Genomic DNA, 23,813 nt, shown 5'->3' with positions numbered 1-23,813 from the left:
GTGCTGTCTGCAGACCTTTGACCACAAGCTTCAGGGTCTCCTCTGAGAATTGATTAAACTGGGTCTTTCCTTTTCCTCCTGCTTGTTTTTCATGCCAGTTGAGGATGCTGTAAGAGTGAGAACATGATGGGTCCTTAATGCGACCCAAGCAGAAATAAGAAAAAATTCCCTTAAAGAAATGCAACAGCTCTAAGAGGATTTTGAGCTGTAGGATAAGGAAGTTCTGAAATCTTAGAATAGGAAGGAAAGCCTTTATTTGACTTGCTGGTTGTTGTACTTCCTGTTGTGAGCCCTCTACTGCGTTTCATAACAGCTTGGGGACTGCTAAGTCTAATGCTCTAATGAGGAACAAAGATTCTTAGTTCCTCCACACTATCCACCAGGGCTAAAGGTCTTTTATCCAGTGCTGACAGAAATTGTAATAGGAACTGAACAGAAAGAAGATGGGGTGCAGAATTCCCCACTAGCTGAAGGAAACTCTCATTTCCATATTCCCAGAGGTACATCCACATGGTTCCTGGTTGGAAATGGACCCATTAATTTTCAAAGAGCTTTGTTGATTGCTCTCTGCACAGCAAGGCTCTCATCCGTGCTCACTGGCAGAGCAGAATAGCAAGGACAGTAAGGAAGGCTGCAGGTGGGGAGGTAGATCTGAACCGTCCCCAGACCTAGTGTCATCCCCTGCAGCTCCTCAGGGGCTGCTCTCCCACAGCAAAGCAAGCAGACTGCAGTATGCTGTAGCCCTCTCTTCTCTAATGTGCTGACTTCACTGTGACCTCAAGCTGAGGCTGGTGGAGGTGAGGGAGGGATGGAAAGAAGAAAAAGGGAACTTTTTGATAAAGAACATGGTGGTAACACATGCGTACAAATGCGCACAAGCCCAGACTCAGTATCTTGCTCAAATACCTTTTGGACCCTTTGATTCCGTTTATGAAACTTACATAGATGTCTAATTCTCTGCTTAGGCCTTTGTACTAACAAGTGGGAGGAAGCATCTACAGAGCTGCCGAAGCCCACGCACAGGCCTGCAGATCTGAAAGAGAAGTTTGGGCAGGAACATAATATCTATATGTTGTTAATACTCAACTTTCAGAGCTGCTACTGCACTTCAAGCTCACAGCATTTGCAAAGTAAACCCAGTTAGGCTTTGTTAACTAGCAGTACACCCACACAACAAATAGTACAGCAAGGGGGCCAATAAGATAAAATCTGGAAATTCAGCTATGGATCAAAATAAACACACCTGTTGGGACAGAGAGCACATATGCCATAGAAGTAGTTTTGAATCATATTAGCAGAAAGACATCTTGATTGACTGTACTTTATCCCGCAGTACCAGTGACACAAACAGTTTGTATTGTAGATTTGTTAGCTAGTGTCTACCAAGAAGCTAATAGGAGATGTCCAAAGAAAAAGGGAGGAATTTGGCAGAATAAAAGGTCTTTGAGTACAGCTTGTGATGGTTAACAACATATCTGTTCCACTGAAAAGCTGTGTTTGAGCAGATCAACACAGTTTGTCATGAGAAACAGAGTTCCTAAGCAGAACAGAACAAGCTTTTATTTTCACAGTACGATAATTTTGTATGTAACAGGACATGGTCTCTGTTGCTTTATCAGATTACTGCCTTTCCTTTCATAGAATCATAGAATCATTAATGTTGGAATGACGGCTATGATCATCTAGCTCAACCATCAATCCATCATCACCATACCACTAAACCACTGTGACATTTACATTTTTCTTGGATACCTCCAAGGATGGTGACTCCACCACTGCTAGGGCAGCCTGTTCCAATGGCTCACCACTCTTTCTGAGAATAAATTTTTCTTAATATCCAATTTGAACCTCCCCTGGTGAAACTTAAGGCCATTACTTCTTGTCTTATCAACATTCTTTCCTTTCACTGTTTCCATCTTCTTGCCTGTTCTCTTTTTTGATTTGTTAGGAAATTTCAATTGCATTCCATCACTAAAATAGAAACATCTTTAGATGAGATACCCTCTTCTGTACCTAACAATTATTTCCTGATCAAAGTTCCTAAAATTGGTCTAACTTCAGTAATTGTTCTATTTTCAGAGAAACTGCGTTTCTCCACAGACTGCCAATCTCGTTTTATCAGAAGGAATCCTAACCTTCTCTAGCTTAAATGCTGTGAAGAGTCATTACCAAACTGCCTGGAAGATAGTAAGCATCTACTGAGTGTGTAGTTAACAACATATCCCAGGGCTACTCAACCCATCTACCTTTTCCAGAAAAATTGCCAGTCTCTGCTAGGGTGTTGGGGGACTATGGGTTTTGATGGAATTAGAAGGTAGTAGTTTATCCCATCTTGGAGATTCTAGATGGATCACAGCTAACCAGGAAGACTGAGACCTGCTGCATGACAACAATGGACAGTAACGTCTTGTGACTAAGATTTGATGCAGAAGGCCTTATCCTCTTCTAGTGCAATGGAGCCTGCTTAATGTCACCACTGAGTTTTGAGTGTTTAGGACAGCAGGAGTAATGTAGATGTGGATAACATCTGCTTCAACGGTACCTACTGCCTCTAAAGCAATAGAAATTAAGGAGAAAATAATGAAATTATCATGTCAAGTGCTCTGCATAGACAAAGCAGAACACCCCCAAAAGGGTTCTGATATAATCAAAATTTTTAAAAAGTTAAAAGAAGTAGTCTAAGCATTGATGAGAACCCAGGATAGAAACTCAGTTTGATTTCAGATGAAGTTTTGAAAGCAGACATCTGCAGCCTCAAGAGCAGATTTTTACCTCACTGGGTCAGAAGAGGCTCAGAATTCTTCCAAGTTCTAACAATATTTTGGATATGCTAGAAGCATAAGTCTGAAGGGAAAGCTTCAGTGAAAAAAAAGGTGAAGCCGAGAACCAGAGTCTGACCAGGAAAGTGCAGTTAGGCAGTGGGGTTGAACTCTCATTCACCTCGTATAGTACTTATAACTTTCTAGTAACAGAAAGAGTTCACCACCAGAGCAGAGAAATTTCAACAAAACAAGAAGTCAGAGAGCTAAACTTGGAAATGGGTTAACAGATGGAAAAAGAAAATTATTGCAAGCTTTTTCTGTGATGAGAAAATAACAGTGCAGGTCTAGAAAGGAAGCACAGAAAAATCAAGCCTTGGAGGGAAGTAAAACAAGTCCTAGTGCACTCTTTTGGCCTGGGAGAATAAAATCATTTCAGTGCAGAAGAGTGATTTCCTGGTATATCTCAGCCTCTTTTTGAAATTTAGTACAGGGTACTTTACAGCAATTCGGTTCTTGGCACAGATTGAGGAAAGTTACAGCTTAATGACTTATGGGAAGTGTGCTGCTTATGGCAGAGTGGAGCCAAGGTCAGCTCTGCTTCTGTACTGAAGGATCAAGCATCAACGGCTGGATCAGTCCCAGCTTGGTCTGGCAGCAGCAGGAGGAGCTGGGAAGCCCCACAAGCCTGCAGGCAGCCCCATTCCACCTCCAGCAGGGATTTAATCCTTCTCTTGCAACTTCTGCCAGCAGGGCTTCTGTGAATTTATCTGCAGTCAGAGCTTCAGCTGTGAGGTGAGCTGCTCCAGTGAATGAGAGCACAGACAACATCTGTGTTTCCCCAAAACAAGTGTTGCCAGGTAAATGGCCTCTTAAATTGGTGTGGGCTTGTCTAAAGTTGGCTTACGTGCTTCCATCCTGCACTGCAGTCCACATGCAGTCAACTCACCATTTTATGCTGATTTGGTCCATAAAATGTTCCCAAATGCTTCCCAGCTGGGCAGAGTGTATGAGATAACGTCCCCAGCACAGATTTATCAATAGGCCTATACAGCTTCTGGATGTGTTAGGACTGCTCTGCAGCTTTCTACTAGCTCAAGTTCTTTTCTTAAAGGGATTATATTCAGTGCTTGCAACAAAGGATCAGTCAGCACCTTTTTACAATGCATATAGAAAAGTCAGTCAAAATTACTGAAGCTGAAAAGCCATTTTTTTCAAATTAGCCTTGAAATGTTACATATTCACCATTTCTTCTCCAAGTATTTAACAATGAGTGTAATATAATTCTGATTTTTTTTTAAAGTAAGAGAATGAAAAGTTGGAAATATTTATTAAAAAAAAAAAAAAAAAGGAGAGATAAACTGAATATTTCTTGGCAAAGACCAGTAGAAAGAAGTAATTATAAAAAGCTGCCTTTGATTAACCTTTCCATTCAGTACACGCTTGTGACTCTATTCACTTGTGTCTCATTGCAGCAAATGCATAAAAAGGCCCTGACTAATGTGATGGCCTTAAAATAATTTTTATTTGTCACAGCTTCCTAATATAAATCTGCATACTCAGGACATCTGAGTGCCAACTATCTCCCTGCCCTTCCTATAAGTGCCTTGCAGATGCTCTTCTCTCAGAGATGGTGAGCAGCATAAGAGGGGCTGCAGATGGGGTGCTGATGCCTTCCTTCCTCTGTCAGCCATGAGTCCGGCATGTAGAAATGAAAGTAATAAGTAAGCAAGCAATTAAGAAGTGAGTAATTTTCACAGTAAGTAATAAAAGCATAAGGGACAGCTGTGTGACAGGATGTGAGCTACATGCCTGACCATCAGTGTGATCCATTAGGAGCAGGGCAGGGTGCTGGAAAAGCCAGGCCACACCAGGCAGAAGAGTAGAGATGGCTTTGTCTGGTTGTGCACCCATCCATTCTGCTTGGTGTACCAACCACCAGTCTTACGTGATGCCTGCAAGTGGTGCACAGGGAATTTTGTTGCTCTCAAACAACCTTTTGTTTCTTCCTTTCTTTCTTCCCTTATTGCTTTTTATTTTTCTCCAACCAATTTCCATCTTGAATTTTTGCTTTCTTCTCTATTCTCCATCTCATTCTTCTTTCCTCACTACATTCCACCCTCTTCCCATGACTCTTGGCACTATCAGCCCGCCTGCAACCTAGGCCAGCTCTTAATGGTTCTGGAGCAAGCTCAGTAGTGTGAAGAAGAATGGGCAGAATCCTGCCAGCACCAAGCCCTGGACCTGCACTGGTGAGGAGGAGAAGAAAGCAACAGGCTCATCCAGTGTACCTGCACCAGGGTCTAACCACGTACCTAGGTTTAGCATTTGAAAGTAACTACAGTCTGTGCTATCTCAACTTCTTCTTTAGCCCCTCTGAGGGAGATGTCAAAGGTGCAAGTCTTTTTCTGTTGTTGCTGAGTAACCTTAGACATCCAACTTTGACAAGATACCCAACTTTCAGATGACTAGATCTTCATAAAAGAACTCTATCTCTAGGGCATAGGTGAAGCACAGGTAACACTGCCATCCACAATTGTGATTCAGTATTCACTGTGTTCCAGGAAGAGTTGTGGCTGCACCTGGTTACTGCAATGGAAATTGGACCATTTCTAAAAACACTCCATCTAGTTGTATGGATCCAAGGAGGGATTGGGAAATGTCTGGCTGAAGGGGAACACATAGAAAGGCAAACTTGTGTTCCTGATCAATTAGGAGTGAGGCACATCTAGACATGCTCTAAAGTACATCTCCAGGGTGGAGAAATGTAAAACAATGACTATTAAAAATTCTTTAAGAATCAAAGCTAGTGGTTTGTTTGGTTGGTTTGTTGGTATGTTGTGTTGTTTTGGATATAGCTACCTACATCCTCCCTAAATCCTAGAGCTACTCCATTAGAACTGGTCACTGGCCTGTAATGTATTTTGTCCTGACAGCTGTGTAGAAATCTTATCAAATATGTATTAGATTTGGGATGCTAAACCAACTTGCATGAGTTTCTCCTCTCAGCACAGAGTGACTGAACTGAGATGCATCATCTCTCTAGTAGTATTTCTCAGCAAGATAAAATAATCATGACATCAAGGCAGGCCTGAAACAGCATGAGATTGGAGCCCGATGTCCTAGTTTTGTCTGCCAAGCAACATCCCTTCCTTTTACAGCCCTTCTTCTGCTGGTGCATAGGAGGCTGTCTTTTACCAGTAACAGTTTTTGCAGACGTGAGACAACTTCTGTTTCAGGCCCAAAGCCACAGTGAAGAGCTAATCTTTCTGCTGGCATGCATAATACATCATCTGTCAAGAGTGCATTCCTAAGGACTGCAGTGGTTAGTGGTACAGTGGACTGAATGATCTGTAAGAGTTCCTTCCAACTCAAATCATTCTCTGATTTTTACTGTAAGCATTATAGAGGAAGATGCATGTAGAGGCTGTAATAATAGTATGAACAGGGACAGCGTATATGGTGTGGAGGATGGGAAGATGGGAACAAGATCATTAACAAAGGAGACTTTTTTTTTTTTCAGAAAAGATCACTGATATGATCATGGTTGTTTCATCTGTGAGACTGAAAGAGCAATGCAGGTTTTTCAGTGTGAACTTTCTTGGGCCGTCTTTAAACAATTACATTCTTGTAGAATCATCATGCCTCATATGTGTTAAGACACATTAAAGGTGCAGGATGACAATGCAGTATGAAGTGAAGAGTAGAGCAGGCTATTAAGTGGCAGCTTCAGACCAAGGGATGGAGAAGTGACAGAGAATGCGGCATTGCTGTCCGGGGGTTAAATGAGACACAAGAGAGGATGTTCTCCTGATGAGTGTGATGATTAAGGGAAATAAAAACAAAAGAAAGGTTTGTCAGCACTTATTTTCACCAAACTGGTTCTCTTCCTTGCTTCTTTGAGTACAAGAGCCAGCATATTCAATTATGTGCTTACATCTAAACAGTAAGCGTGGTCTGTATTTGATTTTGGTAGAGTTCAGGAACTGACAGAAGTCAGATCTCCACAACATGTGTCAGTGTGTGAGCATGTGTTTCTGTGCATCTGTATTCTACTAGCAAGGAAAAATCCCCATTCAGTACTGCAGGCGGGCTTGTGAGCAGGGATCTGCAGGCAATAGGGAGATTAGCTTGGAGGCAGCTCCTCTCTCTGACAATAGCATTCCCTCTGGAACCAGCTCTTAAGTGCAAGCTGTTTAAAAAAGACAAAAGACAGATGCCTCATTTACGTCAAGAAACTTTGTATTTAAACTACATTTTCAAATGAAATGTGCCCTCAAGGAATCTCACTAGTGATGTCAGACACTCATTTGCCTTCCTTACGCAGAGGTCATGGAAATGTTGGAGATCAAGCCAAAGCAGTGAGAAGCCTACCCCTCTGTACTGCTGTAATTACAGCACAGAAAGCGTATAATTACCACACAGAGAGCATTAGCCATTTGCCTCCGTTCTGTAAAGCGCTGCTTTACGGTTCTCCTCACATGGAGTTGTGAGCAGTGAATTTCCATGTGCCAGAGGTGACCTACATTCAAGGCAGCAGCCTTGCTGCCAGCACTCAGCGCATGCAGGAGCATGCCCTGGCTGCTTTCCAGGTCAACTTCGAGATTTGCAGAGTTTCATTTCCTGGCCCATCCTCATCAGGTTTGTCATGGACCATCTTCACAGTGGAGCATTTGCATGGGAAGGTCACCACAAAAAGCAAGGTTGGAATGAATGTTTGTGATGTGCTTGCACTCTTGCCTTACAGAAGTTACAAAAATACAGCCAACCACAAACACAAATTAATAAGTGCTGAAGAAATTAGCAGCCTGATTCTAAGAATCAAGGCTGTGATTCAGTCACAACATGATTCTTTCAAGCTTTGTCAAATTATTCCCATTAAAGGAGCCGTTGAATTAAGTTTGCCATTGGTACTTCATCCTGCTCTGTACTTTCACTTACAGTTTAAGCTATCCAATCTGCGAAGCAGACTAAGAATTATGAACAGCCAAACATAAGCATAATCACAAACCTTGGCGTCAACAAAATGAGAGCATTTAAGCTGAATGCATGATTAGTTTATTAATGTATTACTTTAGCTCAACAACACTAGCAACCTGACTGTGAACTTCCTATTTCTGGTTTGAATTTTGTTCTGCAAATGAAGCAGCTGCTCAGATGGCTGCAGAAAGTCATGGTTGGGTTAAACTGTATGAATCATCAACATTTTTCAGAAGGAAGCTCTGCTGTAAGTGTGGCTGTCCCAGTAGTGTGGTGGTATGGAGACTAAGTGGCTCAAAACCAAAGCAAAAATAAAAGAAATGAGCCAAAACTACTCAGAAGTAACCATTTCTTGAGAAATTCAGACCGACTGCTGCCTTGGATTCGCACAGCACAACTTGACAAACACTTCAAAGTGGCATTGATCATCTCATTGGCAGCTTCCACAGCTATGAGAGTAACTGAGGATCAGAGCATGTGGCTCGGCTTCACCATTCCAAGTAACCTCTGCCTAACATGAAAATGCTCAGAGGAGCATGGGGAAAGCATTCCTGTCCACTCTGCTCTGCATAATTCATAACCACACAGACCAAAAGAGGAACAAAATAAATAGAGCAACCCAAACCATTAAAAAAAAAAAGTCCCCCAAAACATACAGCACAAGGACTGCAAATTTCTGCAGCTTTGGCAAACCAACAGTAATTTTTTCTTGACTAGTAAATGAATTGGGAATATACAGGAATAGGCCTTTAAGGTTTTGACAAGGCTACCTCAGAGTTCAGATCTTGTTTTGGGAGTTTGCCTCGGGCAACTGACAGCCACTGGAAATGCTGAAGCAACAGAATCAGAATGATGAATGATCATGACTGCATAAGGATCCCCTTTGCATCACTCTGTTCACCTACCAGAAAGCTACTGACAGTGGGGAAGTAGCAGTCTCTGTTTTTTGGTTTTTATTGATGTTATTTCAGCATAAAATGGATAAAGAAAGATATCAATACCAGCAGTGTAAAAGCTTTGAGATTTTACATATTTTAACTTCTGGCTATTTCCCTTAACCAGAGGGGGGATTACCCGCCTTATTTTCCAGTCATCTCTCTTTCCAGAGGGGCCCATTTAGTCCTGCTCTGTCTGACCTAGGAGAGCAGACTGGGGCAGTTTTGGCAGCTGAAGTGCAGAGGTGTCCCTAAGCAGCAGCTGGGGAATCACATGAGATTCCCCAGCATGAGAGCACTATGGCAGAGCAGCACTGGCCAGTCATGGCTGGATTGCTGCTAAATGTCCCAGCAAACATCCCATCTTTCACTTCCATTTCTGCTTTCAGAGCTTCTGCACACCACTGTGCCTTACTTATTTCTGCCTTGCTCTGTCTGCTTCTCCTTTCTTTCCCTCATATCTTGCCTCCACTTGTTTTCTCTTCTTCTTCTCATACTGCTCTTCTTAAAAAATGGCTGCTTTGGCTTTCCACCACCACCTTCTCAAGCACTGAGCAAGACCACGAGCTCAACCACTACAGCAAACCTGGTGGGTGAATTTTATCCCTGAACTTTTTTTTTCTGGTTGCTAAGCTACAGAAAAGGCCATTTTTGGGCATGAGGCTGTAAAGCTTTCTTCTAGCTGTACTCTACCTGGAGAAATGTGAAAACTGAAGCTATGCCATTCTAGTACTTGCTGCTATGTCCAAAGCTAACACTGTGCTAAGCCAGGGTTTTAATGTGTGAAAACAAACACAAATGTAGAGCTACATTGTCCAGCCAAGAATTCAGTGATCTTGTTTTTTTCATGAAGAAGCATGAGAAACTGAAGCACACTGCCACCAGGCACAGCATGAAGCAAAATAAAGGCAAATGAACAGTACTGGGCTTCTTCTCTATATAATTTGCCTGGGGAAAGCACCTAACGCAAATTAGAATGCTACGAGGTGTTTAAAGGGATACAAACATAAAACAAATTTTAGTTAAAAAGAAGAAGAAACCAATACTTTGAAACTTGACTATTTCCTCTGTACTGAAAATTGTGTTTGCTTAGATTCCATCTCTCCTGTTGATATAGTAAAAGGTTTTCTGAAAGACACAAGGCACACTTGTGTACCCTCTCCATTCAAACCAGTAAATTCTTCTCTTTCTAAAGCTGCAGAACTCAGAATTGAATCGTCAGCTATAGCTGTAAGCCAACACGTTACATGTCAGTATAAGCAGACTATGCCTTATGTCCCCAAACTTTCTCTTTCCTTTCTATTCAGTCTGCTGGAAACTTTCCAAGATAACTGAGGCAAAAAAAATGCAATCCTAGTGCTAGTATCCCTGCATCATGCTTGGATAAAATAATAGAAATTGCTAAATTGAGAGCAGAAATTGGATATTATTAATGTTATTAATAAATATAGACCATACCTGGGCATCAAGTGTAATATCATCTGGGAAATTTCCCAACATTAACTTTTCATTTCATCTATTTTGAGTTCTTACAAGAAAAGAAAAAGAATCTTGTCACTGTCTCAATTTCTTCTATGTTAATGCTATTTTCAGCCAAGCCCAAAAGCGTTGTATGAGTACTGAGGGGCTATGAGATAGACCAGCAATGGGTACATTGTGAATTCCCATTTCATTAGTTAATCAGTGTGAATGTGTTGTACAAGCTGAAACAAACAAAGAGACAGGTGTGGGCGAGACTGCAGGGTGCAGATCACTGATGCTGAAAGGGGGATTCACTCTTCTTGCTTTCCTCCCCTCTCTTGTGCCATTGGAAGCACTTCTCTGACTGCAGGGTGGTGAGCTAACCCCTTCTTTTCATAGGGTAAGTTTTTCACCTGCTTTGCTCCATAAGGAAACAAGGCTCTCAGGGCTGGGCATGGGGGAGGCAGGAGGAAGACTGCTACTTTCAGCACTTATACTTGTGGACCAGGTCAGCCAGGCTGCAAAACTACCCATTTCAGCGAAGGCCTTCCTCCTATGAGCATCCTCTCTTCTTGGGTCTACCAGGGATGTGTTACAGGCAGAATCTGTAAACATTTCTCTGTTTCTGGTGTCCTCATGAAGTCAGTGACTGTTGTTTGGTTAAAGAGCTGCATTCTGTGCTTGTTCAGAAAACTGTGCTGAAAAACAAGGGAAAAGTATCTTTTTCACCTCTTTCATGACTACTTCCTTCTGTGCAATACACTAATCTGACTCAAAAACTACGGTAATGATTTAATTGCCTATAAAACACTTCATACACCGACTATAAAAAAATAAAAAAAATCATACCCTTCTTGTGTTTCCTGGATTATATGGCCCAAGTCTTAGCCTCATAAAAAGAAAGGGACATATGGTACTGGGAACAGTACAGCTCCCAGTGACTCAAGCAGCCAAGGATATGTGTGGGAGAACAACAGTGTAAGGGTTTGCCACTAACACTGCTTGCTTGGGTCCTGCTTCTCAGACATAAATGTAGTTCTGCATGTCCCATACTGACACATACAGTATCTGGAGTGCAAAGCCATTTCTCTTGCATGAAGAAACAGAAAACTTTGCTGAGACATAAGATTCACACCACATGTAAAGGTTGAATTTTTTGCAATATCTATAATAAACTAGTTTTACAAATGAATTCCCAGGGTGCTTTGTGGGCTGCAAAGATCAAATGATATTGTCTAGAGTGGTTTGGAAGATTTCAGAAAAGGAAACAGTGCCCAGGGATTTAAGAATGGCTACTGTACACAAGAAGCCTGAAAGTACATGTGGGTGGGAAGGAAAATCACCCTCTTTATGATGCAAAATCATGGTCAGTGAGAGCAAGATGATAGCTAGGATGTGAGAAGAGGGTGATGTTGCAAAGAGGATAGTGACACCAGGAGCTGCAGTCAGTATAAATCTTGCTATGGAGTATGCTGTTCTCTACTAACAGTTTGGTTTGCAGGTCTTTGAAGGCACCATTAAAATACCCTCTGCTCTTTTTCCAACAAAAACCTAACACAACAGGGTGCACCTTCATCTTCCTATACTGATCAACATTTCCTCATTTGCTTTTTTACATATCCACGCCCATCCATGTCCATCTTCTGTACAGTTTCTACTTAATGGGACCAGGAAAAGCCTTCTGTAAGCTCTCTGGTTGGAGCCATGCATAACAGAAACCACAGATGATGTTGCTGGGCACTGCATCCTTTAAACTTGTAACAAGCAGAAATATAAAAACTAACATCAAGCAACATTTGACCTGGTCTTTTTCCATCGTTTCTTGATTGATGAGTTGCAAGGAGTGTTGCCTCAGCTCTTCTCATTCTGTACAGTTTTCTCAGGCTATAGCAGAGAAGTGCCACAAATGCACCTGAAAAGTGTAGAGGGCAGTCTGCAAGTGTGGCCATACTATGGGTTAGCATTTATTCAGGATTTAGTGAGCGCACTCTTTAGATTTCTCTTGTGATAATCAAATAATGAGGGCAGACAGAAATAAGAAAGTGGGAAGGCACTTCAGGGATAGAGTTCCAGCTGTTAGCCCTGCTTTTCTGGTCCCGGCCTGTAGAGTCCGTTTCTTCCTTAACCCTAGTTCCAGCAGCCCTGGCTTCTGCCTCTGGAGCTCAGCCGATGACAATATTTTGGTCCTGTGTAAACAGACAAGACATGAAGATACAACATACCATAAAGAGAATGCCACCAGTTAAGGAATGTGAAATCTAAGTTTCTCCTTAGATACACGGGCATCAATGCCTGCACAATGCTTGGAGTTGATGCACCTGGAGCCCTGTACCCCTGTGTGACGCTATTCTGAACTGCTGATATGTTGATGGGGAGAGAAGCGGAGGGGGATGATCCACAATAGGCAAGAGCTTTAAAGTTAGCCAAAAGGCTTCAAGGAAACGTGGACATTACAGTATTGGATCAGCTTCCATTTACTTGTCTGCAGTCTGCTTGAGGAAAGCACCAAAAACTAAGCAGTATCAGACAGGCTGTTCTCTCGGCTGGGTTTATAATTGGAAATTACTGTAAACCTGACATGATTTACTATACTTTCAGAAGTATTTCTGTCTCTTGTTAGTTATTTAAATGCCCATTCCTTGGGTTAATCACTCCTCCTTGGGAACAAAGCAGCTCTACCAGTTCTTGGCATCTGAGCAACATCCCTTCCTCTACTGTCATCACCCCAGTGCTGCTTTGCAGCCAGCAAAAAACAAAAGCCTGAGACAAAAGCAATGACAGCAGTCTCCCAGGCTAACCTTGCCCGTGAACTCACAGCTGGCCACTGACTCGCCTGTGGAATGGGAGGAGTAGTGAGGTTTTCTCCCAGAGGGTGGCCTGATGCCTGGGATGTCTCAGAGGATGTTTCTCCTGAAGAAACATGGAGTAGGTCTGGGGAGAGGGTGATGGCTGTACCCAGGGAGCTCAGGGAGACCTGCAGGGCAGTGCTGAGTGGGCACTGGTCTTGGCTAGCATCGCCCCTTCTGGGGAGTGAACAGCTGAGCAGAGACATGCCCAACTCTGCAAGTGCATCCCAATGTGTCTGCCATCATTGGTATGGTCCTATGCAGAGGACCAATTGCTAAGTACCACCAGGGGAAGTGTTTACTTGTTGCTCAAATGAGGGGTGTTCCAAAAACAATGCCTTCTATTTTATTATGTAGGCCCATGATGTCAGAGGCAGATGTTGGTGGTATGGCAGTAGAGTTTGAACCTTCCCACCAATCTTCCTCTATATTTTGTTGCCATGTGACAGATGGCAGCAGAAACACAGTCTGACAGAATGGTGTCTGGCATGGGAACGTAGATGAAGCAAAGACGTGTCATTGAATTCCTCCATGCAGAAGAAATGGCACCCAGTGACATTCGTCCATGCTTGCCGAATGTTTCTGGAGATCAAACAGTAGATGTGAGCACAGTGAGGGGTGGGTGGCATGTTTCAGAAGTTGCAACAGCAGCAGTGGGTAATCTCCGTCGGTGCAGATTGTTACAAGTGCTGCATGAAGGTTCTTGTTTATTGCTGCTGAAATTGCATAGCTAATAGTGGTGCCTATGTTGAAAAAGAGCGTTTTGCAGCTGAGAATTTGCTCTATCAAACAGTGCTATTTTACTGTTTGTATCTGTTGTAGTTTCCATGGAAATAAATAGGAGGCATTACTTTTGGAGTGACCTATGTACACAAAAAAACTCATCTGTGCTATAGTTCCTGCAAATTCATCCTCAGCATTTTCCTTCTCCTTTCCTCTGGAGAAACTGTTCACCCAGTGGAAGAGATGTCTCTTCATTCTCTCTGTTCTGCAGAAATAGAACATAAACAAAAGCACAATCTAAACACGAGTCTCCTGTGTACAGCTCTAACAAGCAGTGCTCCTTCTCAGTGCTGCTTGATTCTCTCGAAGATGTGGTGTCTCTGAGCACTTGCAGTGAATGCTTTAGAGCAAAATAGGAAATACCTGAGCTTCAGTCTTATAATAGTTGTGTTTGAATCAAAGCAGACGATTCAAACACAGGGGCCAGGGTCAGGTTCACAAGAAAGGGCGAGGTTGCTAGAAAATCATAATGATAAAGCTTCCTGTTTTTAACGATATATTTCAACAGCGATTATTGCTGCCTCAGAGAAGGAAAAGGATGCTTGTGAGCTGAAAAGTACCTTGCTATTTCTCCCTGCACTTTAGTGCCAAGAAGTTGCACAAACAAGTGATTTGTGTTGGAAATGAAACAAGGCTTCCTTCTGGAGTTTTCAGCTACAGCAAAATTACTACATGTTGCAAAAGTAAGGCAGTGCTGATTTCTGCTGTTATGCAAACTTTAGGCTTTCTCCTTGGCAACAATGAGTGCCCTTAAAAGCTAGACATGCTCAATGTCTTATTTAGAAAATGACTTTGTTTTTTTTATATACACAATGATTAAACAAAAGGCAGCTGTTAATTTCAGGAAAAAGAAAAAGAGAAACAACACCCATGTAATAGATCTTTTGTGCTGCATCAAAATAACTCTCCTCTTCAGGCAGCCGCAATTTAGCATAAAACTTGTCTGCCCTTGGTACCACTTCCCATAATATTCTTATTTACTAAATATGTAGAAGAGTCGTCTGTATGTTCATGTTACAGACATAAACTGAAACCTCACTTACATTCTTCTTAAATGACAACTGACTGAAGGCATCATGTGCTTTCCATCTTCTGAGATAAGTACCCACTGTAAGCTTTTCACCAACGCCATAAAGTGCTTTTGCACTACAGATGACAGATTTTGTTCTTGTTACCATTTGCCTGTCAATCATCTTGAGTCAGTGGGTCAGAAGGGTCTGAATCCCCTCCTTATCACCAAGGCTCACCTTAGCCACACTGGGAGGTGTGAGGCAGGAGGAGGTGAAGGCCTTGTGATTTCCTGTTTATCCAGCTCAGAAACCATCTCACTTTGCTCCAGATTGGAAGGGAGAGTGAGAATGAGCTAACACATAGTGGAGAGTTGTTAGAGTTAGGGTAGTATGGTTGCAGTTGGACTTGATGATCTTTAAGGTCTTTTCCAACCTGAGAAATTCTATGATTCTATAATTCTATGATTCTATAGTCAGCTCTCCTTCCACCTTGCCACGAGCCATCCCTGTGGCAAACATCTGGTTTGTTTCAGCACACACTGAGGAGCACCTGAGATGGGCTGTCATGCAAATCCTAGGCTTGTCCTCACTGGGGAATTGGTCTGCACTGTCTGCTTGAATTGGAAGGGTAGCCATAAAACTAAGTGGACAGCTGTCTTTGGAATAACACTGGTTTTAATTCACTCTGTCTTGACGCAAGCTTTTAAATGCTGGCATGGGAAAAGAATCCTGCCTGGAAATATTAGGTACTTAATGAAGAAAGTTTTTCTTCTGTGTGTTGAGTTGCTGCTGAGGAGAGTAATGCAGTAGCACAGAATTCAGATAGCTAGAAAACACTAAGTCAGCCTTCTTGGTTTAATCGTTTCACAGGTTCTTCATGAAAGTCTTCATGAATTTTGAGAGAGGTAAAATTTTATATGCCAAGTGTTATAGAAGATTTAGTGATCTCTCTGTTTCGACAGTGCTATAGAAGGTGATACTTTCTTTGTTGGGTTCCTCCTACACATCTTTGTTCTCAGAGACTGAAGTTAAATTCAGTCACCTTGAATCTCATCTTTTTCAGAGTATTTGTTGTACAAGTAAGTAGGTAATTTGATACAAAGGATGTACAAAGAAAGTAAATTGCATAGATCTTATGCTTAAAAAATGGGGGTACTTATGAAATGAAGTTTATGAGGTGATAAACTTCAGCAGTAAAACAGATTCAATTTCTCTCAAGGTCTTCCCAATGTTTGGTGATAAGCAAATTTAGGGTCTTGACTTATCTTCTGAAAAGGCAACAGTGTGTCTCAGCTCACTAATACTAATACACTAATAATTATTGCTTTGAAACATCAGCAAAATTTGTAATTGCTGCCCAGTTGTAACAGGCTCACATAGATTGACCATAATTCTGGTTCCAGCAGGCCTAGTGCAAGTCTGAAGAATGTAAGAGCAGCAGAAGAAACTTTCGTGATGGTATTTTAGAACAGTCACATTGGAGGCTGGACGGGGCTCTGAGAAACCTGATAGGTGTCCCTGTTCATTTCAGGAGATTTGGATTAGGTAACCTTGAAGAGTCCCTTCCAACTCAATCCATTCTATGATTCTATAAAGGCAATTGCACACCCATGCTATTTCATCATCTCATATTTACCCGATAGCCTGAAGGAGTCTACAGGTTGCACACAAATTCTGAGATATGAGAATAGCTGACCATTAGCATTCAAAAGGCATGGCTTTTTTATTGTTTTTGTTTGTTTGCTTGTTTGTTTGTTTGTTTGTTTTGGTTGGGTTTATCTGGGCTACACGTAAGGGATTTTTCTTAAAAAGCACTGGCTTGTTTTTCAAGTAATTAGAGTGTACTATTTAAGTTTACAACGTGGTTGTCCTTCTGAATGATGGCTAGTTCTGCAAAATAGTAAAACTCTATTGATGGAGAACAAGTAGAGAGATTTCTCAGTTGTTACAAAGAATGTGTTATGCATGAAGTGTAGCCTAGATTTAACAACCAGAGCATGATCAAAATGTAGACAGTTGGAAAATATCTCAAACTTCTAAATGGAAGTCAAATGACCACCTAGCTAGCCCAGCTATTTCTGGTGATCTAAGCAAAACACAATGACTTTGGATTTTTTAATAGCAGTCCTCAAGGCAAAATAAAGAAGGAAGAAAAATGCTTGAGGAGTTCTTCACCAGGACTCTGATGAACTGTTTCTTTGTGGGTAATATGGAAACTAGGCTTATTTCAAAGTGAAGGAATAAAAAAGAACAGAACTGAAGCCCTGTGCTAAGTGGAGTCTGAAGTCTCAAAAGGGAACTGCTTTCATCTGCCATAGATTACAAGCTTAGTTTAGCAAGGGGAAGTTTACTTCAGAGGCCAGTGAGTAAAAGATTCATCCAAATCATTTGCTAGTGGGAATTAGGGAGGGAAACACTTTAAACTCCTGTCATTGACACCAGCTGCAAACCTTTCCGAGGAGGCCTTCAGCAAGTTTTCTTGTTCCAGGCAGCATTGCCACTGCACAAATCCTAATCTTTGTACTACGAATTAACAGATTTTCTGTTCTGGATTAAGCCAAGATTGCTTGCTTGACATATGGCAAACAGAACATCACTTGTAGTGATGCCCAGCAATAGCTTCTCATTCAGTGTTCATGCAAATCCTAAAGCTGTTAGAGCTGCATAATTATTTACTTCACAAGGAATTAGTGGCAATGGTATTCAAGTAAGGACAACTTGGGTTTTCTACTTAGTGTTGATTTTGTTATGGATATTTGTCCTTTAAAAATATGTCACGTGCAGAATATTTTGCAGAAAAAGCAAAACTCCCCAACACTTATCAGATTCTGAACTGATGAGCAAGGAGCACTTTGATTTCTCTTTTGCTTTTATCAGCCTTTGGGAATTGTTCTGTTTCAGAGAGGCAAAGTTGAGCAACTGTTGCAGGGTATTCATACCCTGCAATCAACCTGTTTTTAAAATGCAAGCAAACATACTTCTCCCTCAGTGTCTGTGAATTCCAGATATCCAGCTGGGTGCTGCTGATAATGAAAAGGGACTGACAGCTATGTCCCATCTGTCCCTATGCAGGGCTGCCTTCTCTGTTCATAAAGAGAAAATCAGCCCTGAGGCTTGCTGGTATCCCAAAGGGGAGCAGGGTGATCTGGCATTAAAGGTGATGTCTGGCCTGGGTGAAAGTAAATAGTGAGTGGTAAAGTGAAGAATCTTGCACTTTTAAAGCTGAAAAAAAAGCAATCAGCCTTTTAATATTCAGTGAAGCATAGAGCAATCAGTCAGCTTCACATGCAGTGCATCTCCTTTCATTTCACATCCTTGCTCAGTACATTCCTCTAAACCAAAATATTTATGTTAAGGCCGGATGCACAACAGAGCATGATGCAAGGATTATTTCTGAGATTTGGGAGCAACACCTCTTTGGCAGTACGAAGATTGGGCAGCAATACGTATTCCCTGGTGTCACTCTGGACATGTCCAAATGTGGCTCTTTGTTCCATCAGCTGCTCTGTGTGTGACAGGGGCTGTTTCGGAAGCAGCAGTTCCTTGTTTATGCTGTTCTGAGGATGAGTGAATGTATCCTTACTTAGCAAAATATCCTCACACTGCAAGTCCAGCTTTCCTGCCCTGAAGAGTTAATGTTGCTATGGCCTTTTCAAAAGCACTATCAATTTTATGAAAGCATTCTTTTCCCCTCCCTCTGGTGTCTGTGAGTAGTACGTGCCAGCTATAATGTCCCTCAGTGCATTACAATTAAAATTGTATGGAAAAAGCCACAATTGCTTATGTATGCTCCTGCCTGCTTTTCTTGATGTCAACTGACTGCTGTTCTTCAGACGCATGGTACAAACCCATAGCCTTCCCTGTACGCAGCCATCCTTAGAAGGGAAGGAGATTGTAATGGGGGTATTCCTCAAAGATACATGCAGCCTGTTTGTTGTGTTGAACTAATTTTCTACATTAATTACTTCTGATTTTTTAAGCTTCAGAAAAGGTGATTTTCTGTCTCCTTTTTCTACTCTGTGATACCAGTGGAGGAATTTTTGCAGTGACTGATTGCCTCTATTTCCTAATAATTACATGCTAATTACATTTTGCCAGTGAATTTGCTAATAATTACCACAGCGCTACCTAAGATAATACTTCCTCTCTGTAAGGAGCATGTAAAGATATCTATAGCAATTGTGGAGTAATATCTGGTAAATAAAACTTTCTCAGTGAAATGCCAGTGCAAGATTTGAGTGACGCTCAATGATCTGCATGTGACTTTTTAAGAGTTGACACACATGAAATTGGAAAAAATATTCTGTAAAAGTAAATTTTCCATCCATAATTCCAGAAGTTATCTCTCCTTGACAAAGGAAAAGACACTGTTTCCACTATAGAGTTCACTGCTAAAGGGATTTTAACATTGTTCTGCTTTGGTACCTGCCATTGGCGCATCCACCTGAACTAAAGCCAACCAGTCCCATGCCATGGTATGCTCTGGAGGAGGCAGATGATGCTGTGAGATGATCCCACAGCAGAACTGTGCAGCTGACAAGATTAGGGGTGACTGGGGGAATTTGCTAGGGAACTTCTATATGGCCAGCTCTACTTCCAGTGCAGATCAATGGCTGCATCATAACCTGAGATCAGTCAATATTACCTCTGCTCCTGCAGATAGGTAGTGCAGTGCCATCTCCAGTCTGCTTGAGGTTGGATGGAGGGAGGAGGTTGAGTGAACACTCAGAGCAGGAGAGCCACCATCCACGCATCAGTTTTACCTATGTATGCACTTTCCTACATAGAAATGCTCTTTTCCAATTTTCCCACCTTCTTCCATCACCATCATCACTGCAGACACTTGATTCCTGTGGTGCAGAGGGAAGAAATCGAATGTAGTGGTGTTGTTCCAAAAATGTTTGGGTTTCTGTAGTATTTTGTCATTACAATCCAGCTCTGTCCAGATAGGTCAAAGTGCCCCATTTGCACTAGCTCCACACATCTCTTTATTATAGGCCATGTTTCTTTCCTTCTCACAAAAATAATTTTAAGCACTATGTAATCTTTGATGCATCAACTTATCATAGATGTGCAAGACAACAGAGATCTGAACGTGTAGTGCACAAAATATCCAAAAGAAGATTCTGCCACTGCTGAAAAAGACATTTCAATACTTGGAGGCCAAGGTAAGCTTGCAGCTTTCATGTCATTTTCTGAACTTCACTGACCATAATCTCATTTCTCTTCCATTTCTTTCTCCTCTCTACCTGTGCAGCAGAGTTGAGGTGCTAATACTGACATGCACAGAGGAGCAGAGATTTATGCCACAACCAATTTCCCAGTTTGCAATGGCAATGTGACTAGAGGAGCACAGGCAAATGAAAGTCAAAAGTACAAAGAGTAAAAAGTTCTGAGCCGAATTAATATATTTTTTATTGAACTTAATCCTGCTTCAAGCAACCAGTCATCACTTCCCTTCAATGCATCAGAATTAGGTGCAGATACAATCTGAGAGAAGAGAGAAGATTCAAAATCATATAATTATAGAATCATTATGGCTGGAAAAGACCACTAAGATCATCTGGTCCAACAGCCAACACATCACCACCATGAGAGGTCAAGAGCCCAGGTTTGTTAATATGAAACCCCACTGAGCTTCTAAGCTCTCTGCTACAGCCAGGAGCAGCATGGAGCCGTTTGGACATGGGTCACTGAAATGACCTCCAAAAGGCCAAGTGAGGCACTCTGGGGTCTCAGGTTGAGTGCGATGCAAGACCAGTGTTGAAAGGCTAAAGGCTGTGGGTCCATTGGGCATCACCATGTGTGCCCTTGAGAGGAGTCCCTCTTCTGCCACCCCAGCTTCCTCCCTCTTATTCCCTGTGTCTAGTATTGTGACATCGCACTAAAATGCAACACATGGCATTTCAACATGGGAAGAGGGAAGGGGATTTATAAAACTCCACTGTCTCATAAATCCACCTCTGATTTATCAGAATCAAAAGTAATCCCTGGGAGACAAGGAAAAGCAAAGCCTTGGGTCTGCCCAAGGATGTTTTATGCAAACAGGTTGAAGTTCATTCTGTGCATATAAAAGAAATCCATGGATGCAACAGTGTTAAACCTCCATGGTAACAGTGGGGACGAATTTGGTAAGTTGTTGTTCAAAGTTATCACGGCATATTTGTTGTCATCTACTGAAGCAAAACATGATGGAGTAAGGGATAGAGTTTCTTCCATATGTGTCCAGAAGAAAAGTGATTGGTGCTAAACTCAATTCTACACAGAAGTGAAAAGAAATTTATTCCAATTAGTAACATTACCTTTATATCTAAAGAACTAGTGATCTTGTTTCTATTTTTGAAATATGATATTAAATACTTTTATGTATCTCTTTGAATTATTGCAAAAATAATTTGTATAGAAACCTTTTACTTGCTTAGGAAAGTATTCCTTTCATATATCCTGTGTTAAGCAGCAAGGCTAATAACCTTAAAGAAGAATATTTAATGTATTTCTTGAATAGATAAAGAGCACAGAATTGCATAATGGCCAGACAAATCTTTTGTGCAAATATAATCTCCTATTTTGAATGTTATTTCCAATATAAATATTTATTTATGCAAATATTTACAGTGCGGCTGAATTCTGGAAGGACTCTTGTGAACTAAAACCTGCCTGTGAAGTTGTTAATGAATAGCAAAATAAAAGTGGTTTTAGACATTGCTTCAATTAATGAGGTGTCTTATTTTCAGAAGAACTCAAGTACTATATTGCTCCATTCACCAAATGCATGGAGAGGGTAATAACAATGATTAATGAGCTGCAGCAAGTGACTTATTAGAAGGAACTAAGTATATCGTTCTTGCTGACTCTGAAGGAGTACCTGCAAATATTTATATGGCAGAGTGTGAGATCTTAAGTCTGATATACAACTGAAAGAAGATTTTACCCACCAAAATGCATCACTGAGCGTCTTCTGGATCACCACACCATTAAGGGTGAATTATGATAGTGGTGCCAGACTTGAAAAGATGTAAAGGAATTATTAGTTTGGTATCAGTTTGGGAATAAGACTATAGAAAAGAGAAAAACATCCAGAAGTTTAATGACAGAAAAATATTTTCTAAATCACAAACTATGAAGTCTCCAAGTGAAGAGGAATTCATGTTGGGATACTGACACTGTGCAATACCACTAGGTCTGTTGACATTAACTAGTCTGTGCTGGCAAGAGAATGGTGAGTACCACCAAGTATTTGGTGATGACTTCTAGCTGTAATATTTTTTTAATATTCTAAAGCTTTAATGACATCCAAAGATCAAGGTTACCTCATATAGGCATGCAGCATCTAAATTTGACATAAAATCTCCCTGAAGAGGCTACATATTTTTTTCTCTCATTTCTGTGACAACAACTTACTCTTCCTTGGAAGACTAAGAATCTGCGAAGTGAAATCTGAGTGAAGCCTTTATAAAGCATCTATGGCACCACACAGTATGTACACCAAGGAGATGTCATAGAGAAGCATGGTAATTCTTTTCTGTCAGCTATTCCTTCTGCAATAATGGAGAGAAATATGAATGTCCCTGGAGATGTGAGCACTTATTCACTCTTTCTTATTCTCTCCACTCTCTCTGAATTCTGTATTTTTCCTAGTCCCAGGTTTTCTAGATAAGAAGGAACATTCTCCCCCATTTTCCCTTACAGCAAGTCATTCCGTTGCCTCAGATCTACAGGTGGTAATGTCTTCGTTCCTCTTGTTCACTTCCAGATGAGACAGAAGAGCAGGCATCAATCTGTGGCTGGCACACAGAGAAGAAAAGAAAAATGCTTTTATTTGATGCCCATAATTTTTAATTAAGACTCCAGCAAGACCCTTCTGCACAGGGACTGAGATTACCTCGTGCAAGACTAAGAGGGTAGGACATGGGGAATAATGAATCATAAACCACACAAGACTGTATTCATCAGACCAATTTGGGCTACTGGGAGGCCAGGGAACATTATGGAAATGAGGCAAGCAAGTAAAAAAACATCTAAAGACAAAGGAACAATGGGCTGCACTTTCCCAATCTCATCTGGGAGGCAAAACCGCACTGCAGAGCTCCATAGCTATGGTCGCGCATCTCCCCTCCTCTGGCCCAGCAGCTGTAGCTGCTCCACAGGAGATCTCCCCTCCAAGCAGTTGACCCGGAGAGGCAATTTCTGCATGACTGAGCGTGTAGACACTCTGCTGGGGCTCTGGCAGTCCTTTTTTGTGGCACTGTAACCCCAAATCAGTGTTGACTGCCAGGCTAAATAAGTTCTGTCTCCGCCTTGCCTGTTTACACTCTGTAGAAGTACCAATTACCAGGGTTTTCCTTGGTCACTGTTTAACCAGCTGTACATATTTTGTATTGTAAAGTTTTCTACACATGCCATTCACTCCGCTTCTTAGCTTTTTGTTTTGTTGTTTTTTTTTTTTTTTTTTCTTCCCAGAATTCCTCTGGTTTGTTTGAGCTCTGTGCAAGGATATATTACAAATTGCTATGCGCATAGGTTATGAATTGTGACAGCACGGCGATGGAGAAGTGTTTCAATTCAACATTAAATGTATTGCATGGTGTCATAAAATATGTTCGTGACAACTTTGTGGCTATCTTGAAATTATAAACCCCAGATGTGCTTTCCCAGCTGGAAGGCAGAGGCAGAAAAGCTCTAGAAGGCCCTGGATGAATTGAGACCCAGGTAACCATGATGTCAGTCTCACTCACACCCTTTGTGCCTTGCGTTTTGGGAAAAGCAGATGCACAGAGACACTGCTTTCCTGCAGATCTCCCACTGGTAATAAGCAAAGGAGTGAGACTGCAGGGAACAAAAATGACCAGGGAGTCCCTCTCACAGCAGGTTCGCAGCCTTGGTACATACTGAGAGAAAGAAGGAGAGAAAATAAAGGGAAGATGACAAGGTTATAGCAACATGCCTGTGGGTGGTACAGTGCCTGTGGGTGGTATAACTTTTGATCCCAGGCTAAATTTTTCTCATTAATTTGGTGTGACTGGGTATTGTCAACAAGCT

General features: G+C 41.5%; 1 long non-coding RNA gene across 1 annotated transcript; it reads left to right on the top strand.

The window, feature by feature from the left end:
- Window positions 1-9,043: 9,043 nt before the first annotated feature.
- LOC104915547 (uncharacterized) lies at window positions 9,044-23,503 on the top strand. Its single transcript, XR_796390.4, has 3 exons — window positions 9,044-9,263; window positions 19,844-19,942; window positions 22,528-23,503. It is a non-coding gene; the product is annotated as an uncharacterized LOC104915547 (long non-coding RNA).
- The last annotated feature ends 310 nt before the right edge of the window (window positions 23,504-23,813 follow it).

This window comes from Meleagris gallopavo, chromosome 1 (assembly GCF_905368555.1).
Source record: "Meleagris gallopavo chromosome 1, MGAL_WU_HG_1.1, whole genome shotgun sequence".
Classification (NCBI taxonomy): Eukaryota; Metazoa; Chordata; class Aves; order Galliformes; family Phasianidae; genus Meleagris; species Meleagris gallopavo.
This window is presented reverse-complemented; position numbering and strand designations above follow the sequence as displayed.